General features: G+C 45.7%; 25 non-coding genes across 25 annotated transcripts; all 25 read left to right on the forward strand.

The window, feature by feature from the left end:
• The first annotated feature begins 73 nt into the window (after window positions 1-73).
• On the forward strand, window positions 74-192 carry LOC125605962. Its single transcript, XR_007337387.1, has one exon. It is a non-coding gene; the product is annotated as a 5S ribosomal RNA (ribosomal RNA).
• A 383-nt stretch (window positions 193-575) lies between these two features.
• On the forward strand, window positions 576-694 carry LOC125605963. The gene has a single exon (XR_007337388.1). It is a non-coding gene; the product is annotated as a 5S ribosomal RNA (ribosomal RNA).
• A 383-nt stretch (window positions 695-1,077) lies between these two features.
• Window positions 1,078-1,196, forward strand: LOC125605964. The gene has a single exon (XR_007337389.1). It is a non-coding gene; the product is annotated as a 5S ribosomal RNA (ribosomal RNA).
• Window positions 1,197-1,579: 383 nt separating this feature from the next.
• On the forward strand, window positions 1,580-1,698 carry LOC125605965. Its single transcript, XR_007337390.1, has one exon. It is a non-coding gene; the product is annotated as a 5S ribosomal RNA (ribosomal RNA).
• A 384-nt stretch (window positions 1,699-2,082) lies between these two features.
• On the forward strand, window positions 2,083-2,201 carry LOC125605839. The gene has a single exon (XR_007337265.1). It is a non-coding gene; the product is annotated as a 5S ribosomal RNA (ribosomal RNA).
• A 384-nt stretch (window positions 2,202-2,585) lies between these two features.
• Window positions 2,586-2,704, forward strand: LOC125605840. The gene has a single exon (XR_007337266.1). It is a non-coding gene; the product is annotated as a 5S ribosomal RNA (ribosomal RNA).
• A 383-nt stretch (window positions 2,705-3,087) lies between these two features.
• On the forward strand, window positions 3,088-3,206 carry LOC125605841. Its single transcript, XR_007337267.1, has one exon. It is a non-coding gene; the product is annotated as a 5S ribosomal RNA (ribosomal RNA).
• A 382-nt stretch (window positions 3,207-3,588) lies between these two features.
• On the forward strand, window positions 3,589-3,707 carry LOC125605842. The gene has a single exon (XR_007337268.1). It is a non-coding gene; the product is annotated as a 5S ribosomal RNA (ribosomal RNA).
• Window positions 3,708-4,091: 384 nt separating this feature from the next.
• Window positions 4,092-4,210, forward strand: LOC125605843. Its single transcript, XR_007337269.1, has one exon. It is a non-coding gene; the product is annotated as a 5S ribosomal RNA (ribosomal RNA).
• A 383-nt stretch (window positions 4,211-4,593) lies between these two features.
• LOC125605845 lies at window positions 4,594-4,712 on the forward strand. Its single transcript, XR_007337271.1, has one exon. It is a non-coding gene; the product is annotated as a 5S ribosomal RNA (ribosomal RNA).
• Window positions 4,713-5,096: 384 nt separating this feature from the next.
• LOC125605846 lies at window positions 5,097-5,215 on the forward strand. The gene has a single exon (XR_007337272.1). It is a non-coding gene; the product is annotated as a 5S ribosomal RNA (ribosomal RNA).
• Window positions 5,216-5,599: 384 nt separating this feature from the next.
• Window positions 5,600-5,718, forward strand: LOC125605847. The gene has a single exon (XR_007337273.1). It is a non-coding gene; the product is annotated as a 5S ribosomal RNA (ribosomal RNA).
• Window positions 5,719-6,102: 384 nt separating this feature from the next.
• LOC125605848 lies at window positions 6,103-6,221 on the forward strand. The gene has a single exon (XR_007337274.1). It is a non-coding gene; the product is annotated as a 5S ribosomal RNA (ribosomal RNA).
• A 383-nt stretch (window positions 6,222-6,604) lies between these two features.
• On the forward strand, window positions 6,605-6,723 carry LOC125605849. The gene has a single exon (XR_007337275.1). It is a non-coding gene; the product is annotated as a 5S ribosomal RNA (ribosomal RNA).
• A 384-nt stretch (window positions 6,724-7,107) lies between these two features.
• Window positions 7,108-7,226, forward strand: LOC125605850. The gene has a single exon (XR_007337276.1). It is a non-coding gene; the product is annotated as a 5S ribosomal RNA (ribosomal RNA).
• Window positions 7,227-7,609: 383 nt separating this feature from the next.
• On the forward strand, window positions 7,610-7,728 carry LOC125605851. Its single transcript, XR_007337277.1, has one exon. It is a non-coding gene; the product is annotated as a 5S ribosomal RNA (ribosomal RNA).
• A 383-nt stretch (window positions 7,729-8,111) lies between these two features.
• LOC125605852 lies at window positions 8,112-8,230 on the forward strand. The gene has a single exon (XR_007337278.1). It is a non-coding gene; the product is annotated as a 5S ribosomal RNA (ribosomal RNA).
• A 384-nt stretch (window positions 8,231-8,614) lies between these two features.
• On the forward strand, window positions 8,615-8,733 carry LOC125605853. The gene has a single exon (XR_007337279.1). It is a non-coding gene; the product is annotated as a 5S ribosomal RNA (ribosomal RNA).
• A 384-nt stretch (window positions 8,734-9,117) lies between these two features.
• Window positions 9,118-9,236, forward strand: LOC125605854. Its single transcript, XR_007337280.1, has one exon. It is a non-coding gene; the product is annotated as a 5S ribosomal RNA (ribosomal RNA).
• A 384-nt stretch (window positions 9,237-9,620) lies between these two features.
• LOC125605856 lies at window positions 9,621-9,739 on the forward strand. Its single transcript, XR_007337282.1, has one exon. It is a non-coding gene; the product is annotated as a 5S ribosomal RNA (ribosomal RNA).
• A 384-nt stretch (window positions 9,740-10,123) lies between these two features.
• On the forward strand, window positions 10,124-10,242 carry LOC125605857. Its single transcript, XR_007337283.1, has one exon. It is a non-coding gene; the product is annotated as a 5S ribosomal RNA (ribosomal RNA).
• Window positions 10,243-10,626: 384 nt separating this feature from the next.
• Window positions 10,627-10,745, forward strand: LOC125605858. Its single transcript, XR_007337284.1, has one exon. It is a non-coding gene; the product is annotated as a 5S ribosomal RNA (ribosomal RNA).
• Window positions 10,746-11,129: 384 nt separating this feature from the next.
• On the forward strand, window positions 11,130-11,248 carry LOC125605859. Its single transcript, XR_007337285.1, has one exon. It is a non-coding gene; the product is annotated as a 5S ribosomal RNA (ribosomal RNA).
• A 384-nt stretch (window positions 11,249-11,632) lies between these two features.
• Window positions 11,633-11,751, forward strand: LOC125605860. Its single transcript, XR_007337286.1, has one exon. It is a non-coding gene; the product is annotated as a 5S ribosomal RNA (ribosomal RNA).
• A 383-nt stretch (window positions 11,752-12,134) lies between these two features.
• Window positions 12,135-12,253, forward strand: LOC125605861. The gene has a single exon (XR_007337287.1). It is a non-coding gene; the product is annotated as a 5S ribosomal RNA (ribosomal RNA).
• The last annotated feature ends 147 nt before the right edge of the window (window positions 12,254-12,400 follow it).

A 12,400-nucleotide genomic window follows, 5' to 3' on the forward strand; every position in this document is an offset into this window, starting at 1 on the left:
ATGTGGGCCCCACGGCCTTACACTTGGATTGGCCGAAACAAATGATATATGGAAACGCGAGTGATGTACTAACGGGTGCGATCATACCAGCACTAATGCACCGGATCCCATCAGAACTCCGCAGTTAAGCGTGCTTGGGCGAGAGTAGTACTAGGATGGGTGACCTCCCGGGAAGTCCTCGTGTTGCACCCCTTTTTATTATTATTTTTATTTTATTTTCGGCCTAAAACGAGTCTAAACTTGGAAACCTCATAACTTTTGAACCGTGAGGAACTACGTCGCCCATAGCACCATTTCGGAAAGGCCCAGAAACCATAAAGGGCGGTGAATAGGGGTGGCAATTTTTCGGGCCCAAATTCAGCCGTTTTGACCCTCAAACGGGCTGCAGAAAGTTAAGGGACGTAAAAAAGGATCCCAATCGGATTTTCAGGTTGTTTTTGATGCTTTCTTAACGCCATTAACCTCGATGCACTATTCCGCTGAAAAAAAAAATCACAAAATCATGTGGGCCCCACGGCCTTACACTTGGATTGGCCGAAACAAATGATATATGGAAACGCGAGTGATGTACTAACGGGTGCGATCATACCAGCACTAATGCACCGGATCCCATCAGAACTCCGCAGTTAAGCGTGCTTGGGCGAGAGTAGTACTAGGATGGGTGACCTCCCGGGAAGTCCTCGTGTTGCACCCCTTTTTATTATTATTTTTATTTTATTATTCGGCCTAAAACGAGTCTAAACTTGGAAACTCATAACTTTTGAACCGTGAGGAACTACGTCGCCCATAGCACCATTTCGGAAAGGCCCAGAAACCATAAAGGGCGGTGAATAGGGGTGGCAATTTTTCGGGCCCAAATTCAGCCGTTTTGACCCTCAAACGGGCTGCAGAAAGTTAAGGGACGTAAAAAAGGATCCCAATCGGATTTTCAGGTTGTTTTTGATGCTTTCTTAACGCCATTAACCTCGATGCACTATTCCGCTGAAAAAAAAAATCACAAAATCATGTGGGCCCCACGGCCTTACACTTGGATTGGCCGAAACAAATGATATATGGAAACGCGAGTGATGTACTAACGGGTGCGATCATACCAGCACTAATGCACCGGATCCCATCAGAACTCCGCAGTTAAGCGTGCTTGGGCGAGAGTAGTACTAGGATGGGTGACCTCCCGGGAAGTCCTCGTGTTGCACCCCTTTTTATTATTATTTTTATTTTATTTTTCGGCCTAAAACGAGTCTAAACTTGGAAACTTCATAACTTTTGAACCGTGAGGAACTACGTCGCCCATAGCACCATTTCGGAAAGGCCCAGAAACCATAAAGGGCGGTGAATAGGGGTGGCAATTTTTCGGGCCCAAATTCAGCCGTTTTGACCCTCAAACGGGCTGCAGAAAGTTAAGGGACGTAAAAAAGGATCCCAATCGGATTTTCAGGTTGTTTTTGATGCTTTCTTAACGCCATTAACCTCGATGCACTATTCCGCTGAAAAAAAAATCACAAAATCATGTGGGCCCCACGGCCTTACACTTGGATTGGCCGAAACAAATGATATATGGAAACGCGAGTGATGTACTAACGGGTGCGATCATACCAGCACTAATGCACCGGATCCCATCAGAACTCCGCAGTTAAGCGTGCTTGGGCGAGAGTAGTACTAGGATGGGTGACCTCCCGGGAAGTCCTCGTGTTGCACCCCTTTTTATTATTATTTTTATTTTATTATTCGGCCTAAAACGAGTCTAAACTTGGAAACCTCATAACTTTTGAACCGTGAGGAACTACGTCGCCCATAGCACCATTTCGGAAAGGCCCAGAAACCATAAAGGGCGGTGAATAGGGGTGGCAATTTTTCGGGCCCAAATTCAGCCGTTTTGACCCTCAAACGGGCTGCAGAAAGTTAAGGGACGTAAAAAAGGATCCCAATCGGATTTTCAGGTTGTTTTTGATGCTTTCTTAACGCCATTAACCTCGATGCACTATTCCGCTGAAAAAAAAAATCACAAAATCATGTGGGCCCCACGGCCTTACACTTGGATTGGCCGAAACAAATGATATATGGAAACGCGAGTGATGTACTAACGGGTGCGATCATACCAGCACTAATGCACCGGATCCCATCAGAACTCCGCAGTTAAGCGTGCTTGGGCGAGAGTAGTACTAGGATGGGTGACCTCCCGGGAAGTCCTCGTGTTGCACCCCTTTTTATTATTATTTTTATTTTATTTTTCGGCCTAAAACGAGTCTAAACTTGGAAACTTCATAACTTTTGAACCGTGAGGAACTACGTCGCCCATAGCACCATTTCGGAAAGGCCCAGAAACCATAAAGGGCGGTGAATAGGGGTGGCAATTTTTCGGGCCCAAATTCAGCCGTTTTGACCCTCAAACGGGCTGCAGAAAGTTAAGGGACGTAAAAAAGGATCCCAATCGGATTTTCAGGTTGTTTTTGATGCTTTCTTAACGCCATTAACCTCGATGCACTATTCCGCTGAAAAAAAAAATCACAAAATCATGTGGGCCCCACGGCCTTACACTTGGATTGGCCGAAACAAATGATATATGGAAACGCGAGTGATGTACTAACGGGTGCGATCATACCAGCACTAATGCACCGGATCCCATCAGAACTCCGCAGTTAAGCGTGCTTGGGCGAGAGTAGTACTAGGATGGGTGACCTCCCGGGAAGTCCTCGTGTTGCACCCCTTTTTATTATTATTTTTATTTTATTATTCGGCCTAAAACGAGTCTAAACTTGGAAACTTCATAACTTTTGAACCGTGAGGAACTACGTCGCCCATAGCACCATTTCGGAAAGGCCCAGAAACCATAAAGGGCGGTGAATAGGGGTGGCAATTTTTCGGGCCCAAATTCAGCCGTTTTGACCCTCAAACGGGCTGCAGAAAGTTAAGGGACGTAAAAAAGGATCCCAATCGGATTTTCAGGTTGTTTTTGATGCTTTCTTAACGCCATTAACCTCGATGCACTATTCCGCTGAAAAAAAAATCACAAAATCATGTGGGCCCCACGGCCTTACACTTGGATTGGCCGAAACAAATGATATATGGAAACGCGAGTGATGTACTAACGGGTGCGATCATACCAGCACTAATGCACCGGATCCCATCAGAACTCCGCAGTTAAGCGTGCTTGGGCGAGAGTAGTACTAGGATGGGTGACCTCCCGGGAAGTCCTCGTGTTGCACCCCTTTTTATTATTATTTTTATTTTATTTTTCGGCCTAAAACGAGTCTAAACTTGGAAACTCATAACTTTTGAACCGTGAGGAACTACGTCGCCCATAGCACCATTTCGGAAAGGCCCAGAAACCATAAAGGGCGGTGAATAGGGGTGGCAATTTTTCGGGCCCAAATTCAGCCGTTTTGACCCTCAAACGGGCTGCAGAAAGTTAAGGGACGTAAAAAAGGATCCCAATCGGATTTTCAGGTTGTTTTTGATGCTTTCTTAACGCCATTAACCTCGATGCACTATTCCGCTGAAAAAAAAATCACAAAATCATGTGGGCCCCACGGCCTTACACTTGGATTGGCCGAAACAAATGATATATGGAAACGCGAGTGATGTACTAACGGGTGCGATCATACCAGCACTAATGCACCGGATCCCATCAGAACTCCGCAGTTAAGCGTGCTTGGGCGAGAGTAGTACTAGGATGGGTGACCTCCCGGGAAGTCCTCGTGTTGCACCCCTTTTTATTATTATTTTTATTTTATTATTCGGCCTAAAACGAGTCTAAACTTGGAAACTTCATAACTTTTGAACCGTGAGGAACTACGTCGCCCATAGCACCATTTCGGAAAGGCCCAGAAACCATAAAGGGCGGTGAATAGGGGTGGCAATTTTTCGGGCCCAAATTCAGCCGTTTTGACCCTCAAACGGGCTGCAGAAAGTTAAGGGACGTAAAAAAGGATCCCAATCGGATTTTCAGGTTGTTTTTGATGCTTTCTTAACGCCATTAACCTCGATGCACTATTCCGCTGAAAAAAAAAATCACAAAATCATGTGGGCCCCACGGCCTTACACTTGGATTGGCCGAAACAAATGATATATGGAAACGCGAGTGATGTACTAACGGGTGCGATCATACCAGCACTAATGCACCGGATCCCATCAGAACTCCGCAGTTAAGCGTGCTTGGGCGAGAGTAGTACTAGGATGGGTGACCTCCCGGGAAGTCCTCGTGTTGCACCCCTTTTTATTATTATTTTTATTTTATTATTCGGCCTAAAACGAGTCTAAACTTGGAAACTCATAACTTTTGAACCGTGAGGAACTACGTCGCCCATAGCACCATTTCGGAAAGGCCCAGAAACCATAAAGGGCGGTGAATAGGGGTGGCAATTTTTCGGGCCCAAATTCAGCCGTTTTGACCCTCAAACGGGCTGCAGAAAGTTAAGGGACGTAAAAAAGGATCCCAATCGGATTTTCAGGTTGTTTTTGATGCTTTCTTAACGCCATTAACCTCGATGCACTATTCCGCTGAAAAAAAAAATCACAAAATCATGTGGGCCCCACGGCCTTACACTTGGATTGGCCGAAACAAATGATATATGGAAACGCGAGTGATGTACTAACGGGTGCGATCATACCAGCACTAATGCACCGGATCCCATCAGAACTCCGCAGTTAAGCGTGCTTGGGCGAGAGTAGTACTAGGATGGGTGACCTCCCGGGAAGTCCTCGTGTTGCACCCCTTTTTATTATTATTTTTATTTTATTATTCGGCCTAAAACGAGTCTAAACTTGGAAACCTCATAACTTTTGAACCGTGAGGAACTACGTCGCCCATAGCACCATTTCGGAAAGGCCCAGAAACCATAAAGGGCGGTGAATAGGGGTGGCAATTTTTCGGGCCCAAATTCAGCCGTTTTGACCCTCAAACGGGCTGCAGAAAGTTAAGGGACGTAAAAAAGGATCCCAATCGGATTTTCAGGTTGTTTTTGATGCTTTCTTAACGCCATTAACCTCGATGCACTATTCCGCTGAAAAAAAAAATCACAAAATCATGTGGGCCCCACGGCCTTACACTTGGATTGGCCGAAACAAATGATATATGGAAACGCGAGTGATGTACTAACGGGTGCGATCATACCAGCACTAATGCACCGGATCCCATCAGAACTCCGCAGTTAAGCGTGCTTGGGCGAGAGTAGTACTAGGATGGGTGACCTCCCGGGAAGTCCTCGTGTTGCACCCCTTTTTATTATTATTTTTATTTTATTATTCGGCCTAAAACGAGTCTAAACTTGGAAACTTCATAACTTTTGAACCGTGAGGAACTACGTCGCCCATAGCACCATTTCGGAAAGGCCCAGAAACCATAAAGGGCGGTGAATAGGGGTGGCAATTTTTCGGGCCCAAATTCAGCCGTTTTGACCCTCAAACGGGCTGCAGAAAGTTAAGGGACGTAAAAAAGGATCCCAATCGGATTTTCAGGTTGTTTTTGATGCTTTCTTAACGCCATTAACCTCGATGCACTATTCCGCTGAAAAAAAAAATCACAAAATCATGTGGGCCCCACGGCCTTACACTTGGATTGGCCGAAACAAATGATATATGGAAACGCGAGTGATGTACTAACGGGTGCGATCATACCAGCACTAATGCACCGGATCCCATCAGAACTCCGCAGTTAAGCGTGCTTGGGCGAGAGTAGTACTAGGATGGGTGACCTCCCGGGAAGTCCTCGTGTTGCACCCCTTTTTATTATTATTTTTATTTTATTATTCGGCCTAAAACGAGTCTAAACTTGGAAACCTCATAACTTTTGAACCGTGAGGAACTACGTCGCCCATAGCACCATTTCGGAAAGGCCCAGAAACCATAAAGGGCGGTGAATAGGGGTGGCAATTTTTCGGGCCCAAATTCAGCCGTTTTGACCCTCAAACGGGCTGCAGAAAGTTAAGGGACGTAAAAAAGGATCCCAATCGGATTTTCAGGTTGTTTTTGATGCTTTCTTAACGCCATTAACCTCGATGCACTATTCCGCTGAAAAAAAAAATCACAAAATCATGTGGGCCCCACGGCCTTACACTTGGATTGGCCGAAACAAATGATATATGGAAACGCGAGTGATGTACTAACGGGTGCGATCATACCAGCACTAATGCACCGGATCCCATCAGAACTCCGCAGTTAAGCGTGCTTGGGCGAGAGTAGTACTAGGATGGGTGACCTCCCGGGAAGTCCTCGTGTTGCACCCCTTTTTATTATTATTTTTATTTTATTATTCGGCCTAAAACGAGTCTAAACTTGGAAACTCATAACTTTTGAACCGTGAGGAACTACGTCGCCCATAGCACCATTTCGGAAAGGCCCAGAAACCATAAAGGGCGGTGAATAGGGGTGGCAATTTTTCGGGCCCAAATTCAGCCGTTTTGACCCTCAAACGGGCTGCAGAAAGTTAAGGGACGTAAAAAAGGATCCCAATCGGATTTTCAGGTTGTTTTTGATGCTTTCTTAACGCCATTAACCTCGATGCACTATTCCGCTGAAAAAAAAAATCACAAAATCATGTGGGCCCCACGGCCTTACACTTGGATTGGCCGAAACAAATGATATATGGAAACGCGAGTGATGTACTAACGGGTGCGATCATACCAGCACTAATGCACCGGATCCCATCAGAACTCCGCAGTTAAGCGTGCTTGGGCGAGAGTAGTACTAGGATGGGTGACCTCCCGGGAAGTCCTCGTGTTGCACCCCTTTTTATTATTATTTTTATTTTATTATTCGGCCTAAAACGAGTCTAAACTTGGAAACCTCATAACTTTTGAACCGTGAGGAACTACGTCGCCCATAGCACCATTTCGGAAAGGCCCAGAAACCATAAAGGGCGGTGAATAGGGGTGGCAATTTTTCGGGCCCAAATTCAGCCGTTTTGACCCTCAAACGGGCTGCAGAAAGTTAAGGGACGTAAAAAAGGATCCCAATCGGATTTTCAGGTTGTTTTTGATGCTTTCTTAACGCCATTAACCTCGATGCACTATTCCGCTGAAAAAAAAAATCACAAAATCATGTGGGCCCCACGGCCTTACACTTGGATTGGCCGAAACAAATGATATATGGAAACGCGAGTGATGTACTAACGGGTGCGATCATACCAGCACTAATGCACCGGATCCCATCAGAACTCCGCAGTTAAGCGTGCTTGGGCGAGAGTAGTACTAGGATGGGTGACCTCCCGGGAAGTCCTCGTGTTGCACCCCTTTTTATTATTATTTTTATTTTATTATTCGGCCTAAAACGAGTCTAAACTTGGAAACTCATAACTTTTGAACCGTGAGGAACTACGTCGCCCATAGCACCATTTCGGAAAGGCCCAGAAACCATAAAGGGCGGTGAATAGGGGTGGCAATTTTTCGGGCCCAAATTCAGCCGTTTTGACCCTCAAACGGGCTGCAGAAAGTTAAGGGACGTAAAAAAGGATCCCAATCGGATTTTCAGGTTGTTTTTGATGCTTTCTTAACGCCATTAACCTCGATGCACTATTCCGCTGAAAAAAAAAATCACAAAATCATGTGGGCCCCACGGCCTTACACTTGGATTGGCCGAAACAAATGATATATGGAAACGCGAGTGATGTACTAACGGGTGCGATCATACCAGCACTAATGCACCGGATCCCATCAGAACTCCGCAGTTAAGCGTGCTTGGGCGAGAGTAGTACTAGGATGGGTGACCTCCCGGGAAGTCCTCGTGTTGCACCCCTTTTTATTATTATTTTTATTTTATTATTCGGCCTAAAACGAGTCTAAACTTGGAAACTTCATAACTTTTGAACCGTGAGGAACTACGTCGCCCATAGCACCATTTCGGAAAGGCCCAGAAACCATAAAGGGCGGTGAATAGGGGTGGCAATTTTTCGGGCCCAAATTCAGCCGTTTTGACCCTCAAACGGGCTGCAGAAAGTTAAGGGACGTAAAAAAGGATCCCAATCGGATTTTCAGGTTGTTTTTGATGCTTTCTTAACGCCATTAACCTCGATGCACTATTCCGCTGAAAAAAAAATCACAAAATCATGTGGGCCCCACGGCCTTACACTTGGATTGGCCGAAACAAATGATATATGGAAACGCGAGTGATGTACTAACGGGTGCGATCATACCAGCACTAATGCACCGGATCCCATCAGAACTCCGCAGTTAAGCGTGCTTGGGCGAGAGTAGTACTAGGATGGGTGACCTCCCGGGAAGTCCTCGTGTTGCACCCCTTTTTATTATTATTTTTATTTTATTATTCGGCCTAAAACGAGTCTAAACTTGGAAACTTCATAACTTTTGAACCGTGAGGAACTACGTCGCCCATAGCACCATTTCGGAAAGGCCCAGAAACCATAAAGGGCGGTGAATAGGGGTGGCAATTTTTCGGGCCCAAATTCAGCCGTTTTGACCCTCAAACGGGCTGCAGAAAGTTAAGGGACGTAAAAAAGGATCCCAATCGGATTTTCAGGTTGTTTTTGATGCTTTCTTAACGCCATTAACCTCGATGCACTATTCCGCTGAAAAAAAAAATCACAAAATCATGTGGGCCCCACGGCCTTACACTTGGATTGGCCGAAACAAATGATATATGGAAACGCGAGTGATGTACTAACGGGTGCGATCATACCAGCACTAATGCACCGGATCCCATCAGAACTCCGCAGTTAAGCGTGCTTGGGCGAGAGTAGTACTAGGATGGGTGACCTCCCGGGAAGTCCTCGTGTTGCACCCCTTTTTATTATTATTTTTATTTTATTATTCGGCCTAAAACGAGTCTAAACTTGGAAACTTCATAACTTTTGAACCGTGAGGAACTACGTCGCCCATAGCACCATTTCGGAAAGGCCCAGAAACCATAAAGGGCGGTGAATAGGGGTGGCAATTTTTCGGGCCCAAATTCAGCCGTTTTGACCCTCAAACGGGCTGCAGAAAGTTAAGGGACGTAAAAAAGGATCCCAATCGGATTTTCAGGTTGTTTTTGATGCTTTCTTAACGCCATTAACCTCGATGCACTATTCCGCTGAAAAAAAAAATCACAAAATCATGTGGGCCCCACGGCCTTACACTTGGATTGGCCGAAACAAATGATATATGGAAACGCGAGTGATGTACTAACGGGTGCGATCATACCAGCACTAATGCACCGGATCCCATCAGAACTCCGCAGTTAAGCGTGCTTGGGCGAGAGTAGTACTAGGATGGGTGACCTCCCGGGAAGTCCTCGTGTTGCACCCCTTTTTATTATTATTTTTATTTTATTATTCGGCCTAAAACGAGTCTAAACTTGGAAACCTCATAACTTTTGAACCGTGAGGAACTACGTCGCCCATAGCACCATTTCGGAAAGGCCCAGAAACCATAAAGGGCGGTGAATAGGGGTGGCAATTTTTCGGGCCCAAATTCAGCCGTTTTGACCCTCAAACGGGCTGCAGAAAGTTAAGGGACGTAAAAAAGGATCCCAATCGGATTTTCAGGTTGTTTTTGATGCTTTCTTAACGCCATTAACCTCGATGCACTATTCCGCTGAAAAAAAAAATCACAAAATCATGTGGGCCCCACGGCCTTACACTTGGATTGGCCGAAACAAATGATATATGGAAACGCGAGTGATGTACTAACGGGTGCGATCATACCAGCACTAATGCACCGGATCCCATCAGAACTCCGCAGTTAAGCGTGCTTGGGCGAGAGTAGTACTAGGATGGGTGACCTCCCGGGAAGTCCTCGTGTTGCACCCCTTTTTATTATTATTTTTATTTTATTATTCGGCCTAAAACGAGTCTAAACTTGGAAACTTCATAACTTTTGAACCGTGAGGAACTACGTCGCCCATAGCACCATTTCGGAAAGGCCCAGAAACCATAAAGGGCGGTGAATAGGGGTGGCAATTTTTCGGGCCCAAATTCAGCCGTTTTGACCCTCAAACGGGCTGCAGAAAGTTAAGGGACGTAAAAAAGGATCCCAATCGGATTTTCAGGTTGTTTTTGATGCTTTCTTAACGCCATTAACCTCGATGCACTATTCCGCTGAAAAAAAAAATCACAAAATCATGTGGGCCCCACGGCCTTACACTTGGATTGGCCGAAACAAATGATATATGGAAACGCGAGTGATGTACTAACGGGTGCGATCATACCAGCACTAATGCACCGGATCCCATCAGAACTCCGCAGTTAAGCGTGCTTGGGCGAGAGTAGTACTAGGATGGGTGACCTCCCGGGAAGTCCTCGTGTTGCACCCCTTTTTATTATTATTTTTATTTTATTATTCGGCCTAAAACGAGTCTAAACTTGGAAACTTCATAACTTTTGAACCGTGAGGAACTACGTCGCCCATAGCACCATTTCGGAAAGGCCCAGAAACCATAAAGGGCGGTGAATAGGGGTGGCAATTTTTCGGGCCCAAATTCAGCCGTTTTGACCCTCAAACGGGCTGCAGAAAGTTAAGGGACGTAAAAAAGGATCCCAATCGGATTTTCAGGTTGTTTTTGATGCTTTCTTAACGCCATTAACCTCGATGCACTATTCCGCTGAAAAAAAAAATCACAAAATCATGTGGGCCCCACGGCCTTACACTTGGATTGGCCGAAACAAATGATATATGGAAACGCGAGTGATGTACTAACGGGTGCGATCATACCAGCACTAATGCACCGGATCCCATCAGAACTCCGCAGTTAAGCGTGCTTGGGCGAGAGTAGTACTAGGATGGGTGACCTCCCGGGAAGTCCTCGTGTTGCACCCCTTTTTATTATTATTTTTATTTTATTATTCGGCCTAAAACGAGTCTAAACTTGGAAACTTCATAACTTTTGAACCGTGAGGAACTACGTCGCCCATAGCACCATTTCGGAAAGGCCCAGAAACCATAAAGGGCGGTGAATAGGGGTGGCAATTTTTCGGGCCCAAATTCAGCCGTTTTGACCCTCAAACGGGCTGCAGAAAGTTAAGGGACGTAAAAAAGGATCCCAATCGGATTTTCAGGTTGTTTTTGATGCTTTCTTAACGCCATTAACCTCGATGCACTATTCCGCTGAAAAAAAAAATCACAAAATCATGTGGGCCCCACGGCCTTACACTTGGATTGGCCGAAACAAATGATATATGGAAACGCGAGTGATGTACTAACGGGTGCGATCATACCAGCACTAATGCACCGGATCCCATCAGAACTCCGCAGTTAAGCGTGCTTGGGCGAGAGTAGTACTAGGATGGGTGACCTCCCGGGAAGTCCTCGTGTTGCACCCCTTTTTATTATTATTTTTATTTTATTATTCGGCCTAAAACGAGTCTAAACTTGGAAACTTCATAACTTTTGAACCGTGAGGAACTACGTCGCCCATAGCACCATTTCGGAAAGGCCCAGAAACCATAAAGGGCGGTGAATAGGGGTGGCAATTTTTCGGGCCCAAATTCAGCCGTTTTGACCCTCAAACGGGCTGCAGAAAGTTAAGGGACGTAAAAAAGGATCCCAATCGGATTTTCAGGTTGTTTTTGATGCTTTCTTAACGCCATTAACCTCGATGCACTATTCCGCTGAAAAAAAAAATCACAAAATCATGTGGGCCCCACGGCCTTACACTTGGATTGGCCGAAACAAATGATATATGGAAACGCGAGTGATGTACTAACGGGTGCGATCATACCAGCACTAATGCACCGGATCCCATCAGAACTCCGCAGTTAAGCGTGCTTGGGCGAGAGTAGTACTAGGATGGGTGACCTCCCGGGAAGTCCTCGTGTTGCACCCCTTTTTATTATTATTTTTATTTTATTATTCGGCCTAAAACGAGTCTAAACTTGGAAACCTCATAACTTTTGAACCGTGAGGAACTACGTCGCCCATAGCACCATTTCGGAAAGGCCCAGAAACCATAAAGGGCGGTGAATAGGGGTGGCAATTTTTCGGGCCCAAATTCAGCCGTTTTGACCCTCAAACGGGCTGCAGAAAGTTAAGGGACGTAAAAAAGGATCCCAATCGGATTTTCAGGTTGTTTTTGATGCTTTCTTAACGCCATTAACCTCGATGCACTATTCCGCTGAAAAAAAAATCACAAAATCATGTGGGCCCCACGGCCTTACACTTGGATTGGCCGAAACAAATGATATATGGAAACGCGAGTGATGTACTAACGGGTGCGATCATACCAGCACTAATGCACCGGATCCCATCAGAACTCCGCAGTTAAGCGTGCTTGGGCGAGAGTAGTACTAGGATGGGTGACCTCCCGGGAAGTCCTCGTGTTGCACCCCTTTTTATTATTATTTTTATTTTATTTTTCGGCCTAAAACGAGTCTAAACTTGGAAACTTCATAACTTTTGAACCGTGAGGAACTACGTCGCCCATAGCACCATTTCGGAAAGGCCCAGAAACCATAAAGGGCGGTGAATAGGGGTGG

Source organism: Brassica napus, unplaced genomic scaffold, assembly GCF_020379485.1.
Source record: "Brassica napus cultivar Da-Ae unplaced genomic scaffold, Da-Ae ScsIHWf_80;HRSCAF=146, whole genome shotgun sequence".
In the NCBI taxonomy this organism is placed as follows: domain Eukaryota; kingdom Viridiplantae; phylum Streptophyta; class Magnoliopsida; order Brassicales; family Brassicaceae; genus Brassica; species Brassica napus.